Consider the following 8,629-nt stretch of genomic DNA (forward strand, 5'->3'; position numbering starts at 1 on the left):
CCCCGCACACACACACACACACACACACACACACACACACACACACACACACACACCTCTGCTCGCACTACTCCCGGGCGTGCCCGCCCCCATCCAGCACACCCTCCTTTTTCTGCCCTGAGGGTGCCGGCTGGCCTCTGAAAGCTTCTTACAAGAGGAGCGGGCTGAGGTTTCCTTCAGCTCCGCGCCCAGTCGGTGCCAACACTGCCACCGTGTGGCCGACAGGGCACAGTGCGCAGGCCACAAGGCTGGGAAGCCAGGCCAGGGTGGAGAGCCCTGAAGCAAGCAAAGCGCTCAGGTCTCGCCCCCAATCCTGGGCCTCTGCATCTGGATGAGGCTGATTCAGATGAAGCTGCACACCATTCTGCAGAGTTGGGGTTGGACCTTGGGGTCCGGCCCCATCAACCCTGCAGGGCCCGGGCTACCCTCTTTGCACAGGTCTCTCAGCCCATGGCTGGTAGGCAGGCAGCCCTGGGGCTAAGCTTCTTGCTGATCTATAGAGGCTGGGGTTCGATCCCCACCTGTGAACTTCATTATCTGCTCACTCATCAATACTGTACTTATTGAGGCTGTAGTTTGAGTTGGGTGAGACGCTGATACAGTGGTGAATGCTCGGAAGAGATAACAGTGTAGGGAATCGCCTTTAGGGTAAGTCCTACTGGCAGTTTCCTGATTCACTCCAGTCATGATCAGTGCAATTACTACCACAGAAAAGGGCAAGGGCTTAACCTGGAAGGGAAAATGTCAAAGAAGGGTAACCTAAGCAGAGCTTCAAAGGGTGAGTAGGGGCTGGGTAGTTGAAGAGATTGGAAAGGGCCATGCAAAGGCCCTGAGGCAGGAGGAAGCATGCATGATGTAGAAATGCACAGGCCAGGTGTGTAGAGCAAGAACCAGGAGGTGAAGGGCATAACTGAAGGCGCAAGAGCTAGGGCAGTGAGCTGGCCACACTGTGCATGATCTGTTTAGGACAGGGCCTGGGAACATGCACATCGGAGAAGGCAGCAGGCAGAGGAATGAGCCCAGGTGTCCTCCTAGCCCCGCCCTGCCTCAGTTTATCTTCTAGCTCTCTTCAAGGATGGGCTCATGCTGTACCCAGTGACATAGACCGCCAAGGTCCTATCACTGTCTGCTGTGCCACAAGGGAAACTGAGGCTTGGGGAGATTAATTGAGTAGCAGCACTGGAATTTGAGGCCACAGCTGACCTCCAAAATGTGCCTCTTATTTTTTTAATCTTCGGTGCAGGAAGTTGAGTTAATCACATATCTGAGCCGTAGGCAAAGTATCTAGGCAAGATCTGTCTCCTGCCTTGTTACCGCTAAGAGACTGATGAGTGTCGGCCAGTCCTGGAGCTCCGCTGTGCATTAGCTCGGTGACAGGACACACGCGGGGACACCCAAAGGTGGCTCAGTGACATTCCTGTCCTTGTGTTTGTAATAATCAAAAATCATGCCTTTCCATAATAAATAAATGCATTATGAAATACCAAGCTCACAGAACACTGTGCAGCCACTGACATCGATAATGAGCATATTCATTTATTGATGTGGAAAAAGGATTAAGCTTTGCTCTGATTCTTTTAAAAAATGGACCATAAAACAGTATTTGTGAACTGTGCACGGTGCTGCTATTTGGGAGACTGAGTCGGGAGGACTGCTTGAGCCCGGGAGTTCAAGGTCGGCATGGGTAACACAGGAAGACCTTGTTTCTTTAAAAAAAAAAAAAAAAAAAAGTAGTGTACATAGAGATTTTCATTTTGAAAACATAGATATATGTACACGACCTATTTTCTTGATTCTAACATGTGCACATTTTTCACATTTCTAAATCAGTATGTATATTATAATTAAGATATATGTTTAATGCAGTCACTCTTTTCTCCCTAAGAGTCGTGTAATTAAATCAGTGATGCATCTTATAGTCAGTGTTGTTCTAGAATCAAGCAAAAACATGTGTGAGCATGTTATAGGCACGCATATGAAAGATTCTGGAAAGATGGGAATCAGAACATTAAAAGTCATTAATTTTATGCGATTTTCATTTTCCTTTTTAAACCAGACCTCTTAAAGCTATCGTCTGGATTTTATAAACTGAGCACCCACTACCTGTATAATGAGAAAAGAAAAACTATTTCTGTATTGCAGAATAAAACAGAGGCTCAGGTAGAAAATAATAAGTAAGTAGGGTAGAAAATAAGTAAATAAAGAAGCCAATTCTTCTCAGAACAATTGCTAGCCAGCGAGCCCCAGATGTGAGCTGCAGGAACCAAATGCAGGTGGAGACTCTGGAGCCTTTGCAGCCGGGCCCCCTAAGATGAGAAGGACTTGGGCACTGCAGGGGCAGGTGATGTCCAAGAGGAGGCCTGGGCATCGGGAGCTGGCGGGCCATGGTGTGGCTGGGGTCCAAGAGGCCACAGCGGTGGTGGTCGCGGTGGCCGTTGGGGTGATGCCATTGTCTAACATCTATCGCCCGCTTACTCCATGCTGGGAACAGTTCTGAGTAGCTTGCAGATGTTTGCATATTGCTATGGCTGGAACTGTACCTCTCCAGATCCATCTGTGGGCATCCTGACCCCCACTGCCTCCCACCATGACTGCATCTGGCAAAAGGTCTTAAAAGAGGTAGTGAGGTTGAAGTGAAGCCTCCTAGGGCGGCTCTCGTCCAGGGTGACCAGCGTCCCTATAAGAAAAAGCACTGGTGACACAGAAGGCAGAAGACAAGTCCAGAGGCCAAGAAGAGAGGCCTCTGCAGGACGCAAACCTGCAGATACCTCGATCTCCTATGCATTTCCGCCATTAAAGTCACCCAGCTTGTGGTACTGCTGTGGTCATCCTAGCAAACCACAATATCTGATTGTTCCCACACAAATGAGGACAAATGGGTGGAGGGTGTTTTGGTTACCTTCTGCTGTGTGAGAAGCAGCCCCAGTGCGTGGTTCCTTAGGAAGCAGGAATGATTTACTGCGCTCCAGGATTTGGCGGGATCGGCTCCCTGCGCCTTCACATGGCGTTGACTGGGGTAGAGGACTTTCAAGGTGGCCCCCCACGTATGGCGAGTGACTTGGTGCCACCTACGGACAGAACACCAGCGGGGCCTCTCCATGTGGCTATTGGCCTCCTCACAGCGTAGCTACTGAATTCCATGGGTAGGCATCGCAGGAGAGCGAGACACGGCACTTGTGTGACTCAGCCTCGGGAGTTTGTCTGCCCAAGGCAGTGACCAAAGTCCACCCAATTCAAGGGGAGGGAACAGTGTCTCCACCATCCCATGGGAAGTATGAGAAGATCTTGTGGAATAGGATGTATCATGTAGCTGACATCTTGGGAAAATGCGCCCAATCTTAGCAGGTGCTGTCACGGTCCCCATTTTACAGACAAGGAAATGCAGGCTAAGATCACGGAAATGCAGGTGCCAGATCATGAAGGGCCTTGAATGCCAAGAGTAAGGTCTATGTTTAAAGTAGCAGGCAATAGGGAGGCACTGAGTTTTTGAAGCAAGAAGCTACATGCGAGGAAAATCATTCTGACTGCAGACGAGAAAAAGGCAGAGAGGAAGGAGGTCTGGAGGCCCAGAGGATGCTGGGACACGGTGCCAGGGAGATGGCTGTGGGCCAGCCCAGGACAGGACAGGGCTTGGGGGATGGAAGGGTGCCCTCTCTCCTCGCTTCTAGGCAGGAGAGCCTCTGCGGGGTACCTAGCACCTGTCCCGCCTCCACCCACCAGTGGAGGTCCATGCTGCCTTGGTTTCTCCTAGATCCCATGTTCCTCAAGCTAAGTTGGTGTGGCTTCCCCAGAACTTACATCTTCAGGACAGGTGAATCCTTTGTGTCTGCTAAATGCACAAATGAATAAGTGTGTGCATTCATGGATGGGTAGGTAGCAGGTGGCAAAAGAAAACCTACCTATCAACTAGGAGGTAAATATGACTTAAACACAAACTACGAGGACTCACAGATGTAGGATGTCTACAAGCACAGTAACTGAATGAGCTTGAGACATCTCCACAAGTGGACAGAGGAAGAAAAAAAAAAAAAAAAAGGAAGAAAGAAAAAAAAAAAACCTGAGCCAAATGGGGTAAACTATGATTGGATCTTACGAGTGTCGGTCATGGCTGCTCAGCCAACCAGAAACTCCCACCTTTGCTCCAAAGGTGGGTTGGACCTCAGAAGCCTCTTAGGTTGGAATCCCTGCCTGGTAAGTGACCACAGTGGCATCTCCAGCAAGAACAGCAGAGGCTCTATTTTTCAGCTGCAAAATGGGGGTGAGAATGGTGCACCCCTTCCAGGGTTGCTGTGTGGAGCTGCAAGGTGCTGAGCTCACAGCACCAGCTCGAGGGTGAGCTGAATGGAGGCCCTCTGGGGCCTCGGGTCTGGGAGCAGGACTGCAGAGGCTCCGGCAGTGGCATGGGCTTGGTGTCTCGATCCACTCACACTTCTTCTCCCCCACCAGACTGGGAGCTCCTGCAGGGACTGCGTCCCAGGGCTCAATCAAGTTCTGGGAGGTTAGGGGCGAGGAACTGCTTCCCTATGGGGCTGTCCCCAAAGGGACTCTGGAGTATGTGGCCACCTTCTTCTGCAGCTGCCTCACTTGGGTCTTGATGCCAACCAGGAAGCCCGGGGCCAGCAGGACCCATGAGAAAGAGCCGGCCAGGCCCATGGAACAGGGTCAAGGTGACTTTCTAGTAGCCAGGATCCAGAGAGAATGAGAAAGGGGAGGCAGGAAGGAGATGCCTGGGGTAAGGGAACATCTACAACAGCCTCATTTCACAGATGAAGAAACTGAGGCTCCAAAGATTACAGCTAGTGGGAGCTTTGAGCCCAGCCCACCTTGATCCCATGTCATGAACTTTCCCCAACCTGACTCCACCTCTGGTGAAATCAGAAAGGACGAGGAGGGGGATGTTGACAAGGTGTAAGGGTGGTGACAAGGTGGCTAGGTGCCCTCCCCCAGGTCACCATACCTCAGGCATCTCTCCTAGGCTCCCTTTGATCTGGTCCTCGAGAGTTTCCTTACGTCTCCAAGGAGCAGTTGCTATCCAGAGCAGCCTAGACTGGGGAAAACATAGAAAGAGTAGGTCCTTCTGCTGTGTTCCTGAGGACCTGGGGTGGCTCTCTGTTCTCCTGGAGGGATGGGGCCAGCTGAAAGACTCTTACATAGTGAACTTGGGCAAGGAGGGACCCCAGGACAGGCCAGTGGCTCCCAGATATCCCATCTTCTCCCTGGGCAGAAGGATCTGAACACAGGGCCTTGGGCTTCAAGCTGAACTCAGCCACTGTCTTTGGTTTCCTGAGATCCTCACCCAACTGGAATCTCTGCTGGTCACCACTCGGCCGCTCTGCTGCCCTGGCCAGGGCAGGGAGCTCAGCTAGTGCCAGCAGCCACGGGTACCAGAATTGGCCTCACTGCCCTAAGGCCATCAGCAGCCGGGCAGGGCCTCAGCCTGGCCCACACCCTCTCCAGCTGGCTCAGCTCAAGGCCAAGCTCTCGTGGCCATTTGGACACCGATCAGAACAGTTCCCCATCCAGCAGCCTGGCCTACAGCCAGGCAGGCCCTGAAACATCCCTTCTACGACTTCCCCAGTCCGGAGTGTCCAAAGTCCCCGTGCCCCGCCTTCCCCGAGCTGGCCTCCCCCCAGTCCTGTTGGATTCGACATCTGCCCTGTGGCCCAGACTCCCAGGACCCCCCGCAGCCCTGCCTGGGGACTCGGCCCGGGTTCCAGCTGGCTGGCGAGCCCAGCCAAGCATCACGGCTCCCACGACATCTCTGAGTGACAGGAAACAACTCGCTCCTTCCAAGAGGCGAAACTCTGACAAACACTCACTAGGAAATAATAAAGTGGCAAAATAATTCTGCATCGGACACACTTACCAGAGCAGAAAGCGTCTGCGGAGGAGACAACATCTTGTACCATCTATCTTCCTTAAATCCCCACGCTGTGACAAAGTGGAGGGCGAAATCATGATGAATGATCAGACACATTTAGCCAGTACCTGTGCTCTGTAACGAGCGTGGCCCGGGAAAGGGCCTCTAATGAAGATCTGTGCCCCCGCCCCAAACCGGACCTCATTGGAAACAAGTCTTTATTACGAAATTGGCGCCTCGTTTTCATCCTACGCAGAATAGAGGCGCAAGGTGTGACATGAATTAACAGGGCACCTGCTGGGTCACCCCAGCCCTCGCTGGCAGTACAGAGACAAACAGGTTCGGCTCCCGCCACCACCCTGCGTCTGGTTGACAAGGCGCCAGTCGCCTTCCGATTGTGCGGGAACACAACTCGGTTTTGTTCCTACCCAGCCCGCCATCATTTATTCTGCTGCCTCATTTGAATATGATGAATACTGTAGTCCTTTATTTGTTCACAACAACCAAATAATTGTAGATCCGTGGGCTTCGGGGCAATTAATCACATTTTTCCCTCCACCAATCCACTATAAACATGACATTGAACAATAAAGTACATTAACCTCTGCTTTGCACAAACCTTTGCTTATTTAAACACCGTGAGGTTATTTGTTTTCCTTCCTGCCAGGCCCCTGCCACTAGGGAAGAGGAGTGGGGAGAGAAGACCCACCTCCTGCTGGCAAGCACCTTGGCCCATCCTGGTCCGAGGCTCAGCGGGGTCTGGGGCCCTGGGTCAGGAGAGCCAGGTGCGGCTGCAGCACCAGAGTGGGCGTGGCCAGGTGGGGCCCATGAGAGTGCCCGTGTGTGTATGTGAGCGTGCAGAGATGTGACTATGGGCACACTTGGGCTACAGTAGCACGGGAGTGTTCCGCGTGTCTGCTCCAGAACAGGGGTGTGCATGTGTGTACACACATGGAGGTTCGCCGTACGTGTTTGTGCGTGTGTGAGCACCCTTGTACGTGTGCGCTCCCTCCCTGCCTTCCTTTTCTTCCTTTCTTTGTTTCTTTCTCTTCTTTTGTTGAGACGGGGTCTCGCTATGTAGCCCAGGCTGGCCTTGAGCTCACAGTGGTCCTCCTGCCTCAGCCTTCCAAGGCTGAGATCAGAGGTGTGCACCACCATGCCCAGCAGTCTTTTTCTGAGAAGCAATGGAGCCCAGATATGGGGCCTGAAGTCTGTGTGTGTGTGTGTGCCGCGCATGCATATGGGTGTGCGTCTGTGGCAGTGATACTCCTGCATTCATGCGTGGGTGCACGGAGCATTCTGTCCTTCTCTCACACCTGCTGTGCCCATCTCTCTTCCAGTGTGTGATACACATCAGTGAACAAAGCCAAGATCGTGTCCTCATGGAGCGTTCACCTAACAGATGGATAAAGCCAAGACAAGTGTTCACGTATGCAGCGTGCTACGTGGTGGTCACTGCTATGGGAACATTAAAAACTAGAGGTAAGAGAGGCCGGGAGAGCTGCGGGTTGGGGTGGGATACAGGTGTTTTGTTTTGTTTTTTTGAGACAGGGTCTCACTATGTAGTTGAGACTGACGTGGAACTCACTATGCAGCCCACGCTGGTCTCAAACTCAGTGATCCTCCCCCCTGAGCCTCCCGAGTGCTGGGATTACAGGCGTGCGCCACCATGCCCAGTGGTTGCAGGTTTTTAAAGGGTGATAAAGGAGAGAGTAGGAGGAGTTTGGAGGAAAGCCTGGGTGCAGGCTTTGGCTAGGGTAGGGACTTGGGTTTTATTCTGGGTTAGATGTGGATTTCCTGAAGATGGATTGAAATGTGGGTGTCAGAGAGGAGTCAAGATGGCTCCAAGGTTTCTGACTTATGGACCTGGAAGGAGAGAGTCAGGATCTACTGAGACGGAAAAAGCTCTAGAGGAACAGATTCTGGCATTCTAGAATGGGAGAGGTCAGGGTTTGTGTGTACCCGTGGCTCACCGTATGCACGCACCTAGGTGTGTGTGATTGTGTGTACGTGTGTCTGTATGAGTGTCTGCATAGATCTTTAGAGGCACTGTTGTTCAATGAGCTGTGTCTTCTGTATGTGTCCGTGGATACGCATTTTTGTCTTTGAGAGCTGGAGTTGGCTTCTGCCTTTTGTGTTAGGAGTTTGTGCTCCTTTTTGTAGCATGTAAAATATGTCTGAGGAGTGTGTGTATGCGTGTGTGTCTTGTGCTCTGGAGGGACAACTTGGGTGAAGGGGAGGAGGGTTGACACCCGTGGAGGAGGAGCCGAGGGTAGTGGGCCTGCCAGGGATAGGGGCTGAGTGCCCACCTGCCAACCACTGGGCATTGGCCAAGGGGATTGGGCATCTACACAGGGTGGACTAGAGGACTGCCTTCAAAAGTGGTATCTTTAAGGAATAGTTTTGGAAAAAGTCCCTCTAAATAAAGATGAATTCTGCTAAGAAGTCACAAAGCGGGCCTTGGCAGAGGGGAGAGAAGCCACCACAGGCGTGTGCCCCCACTCACAGCCACCCAGCCCGATGACTTTTGGATCTGCTCTGTGCTGCGCTCGCTTCCTTCCCATGAGGCTGAGCAGAGGAGCTGGTCCTACCTTTCTCCTGCCCATCACTGTGGTCCTGCCTGCAGCTGCCAGCTTGGGCATGGTATCATTGCTAGAGAAGATTAATTCTCCTCGGGTATGTGGTATGCTGCCGTGGTGTGCTGCACACACGTGCCTCTCTGTTGCCACCAGAAACAGACAGAGATAGTTATTTGTAGTTTTGCCCCGG

The sequence above is a fragment of the Fukomys damarensis genome, unplaced genomic scaffold (assembly GCF_012274545.1).
Source record: "Fukomys damarensis isolate Sample0158 unplaced genomic scaffold, DMR_v1.0_HiC HiC_scaffold_36, whole genome shotgun sequence".
Classification (NCBI taxonomy): domain Eukaryota; kingdom Metazoa; phylum Chordata; class Mammalia; order Rodentia; family Bathyergidae; genus Fukomys; species Fukomys damarensis.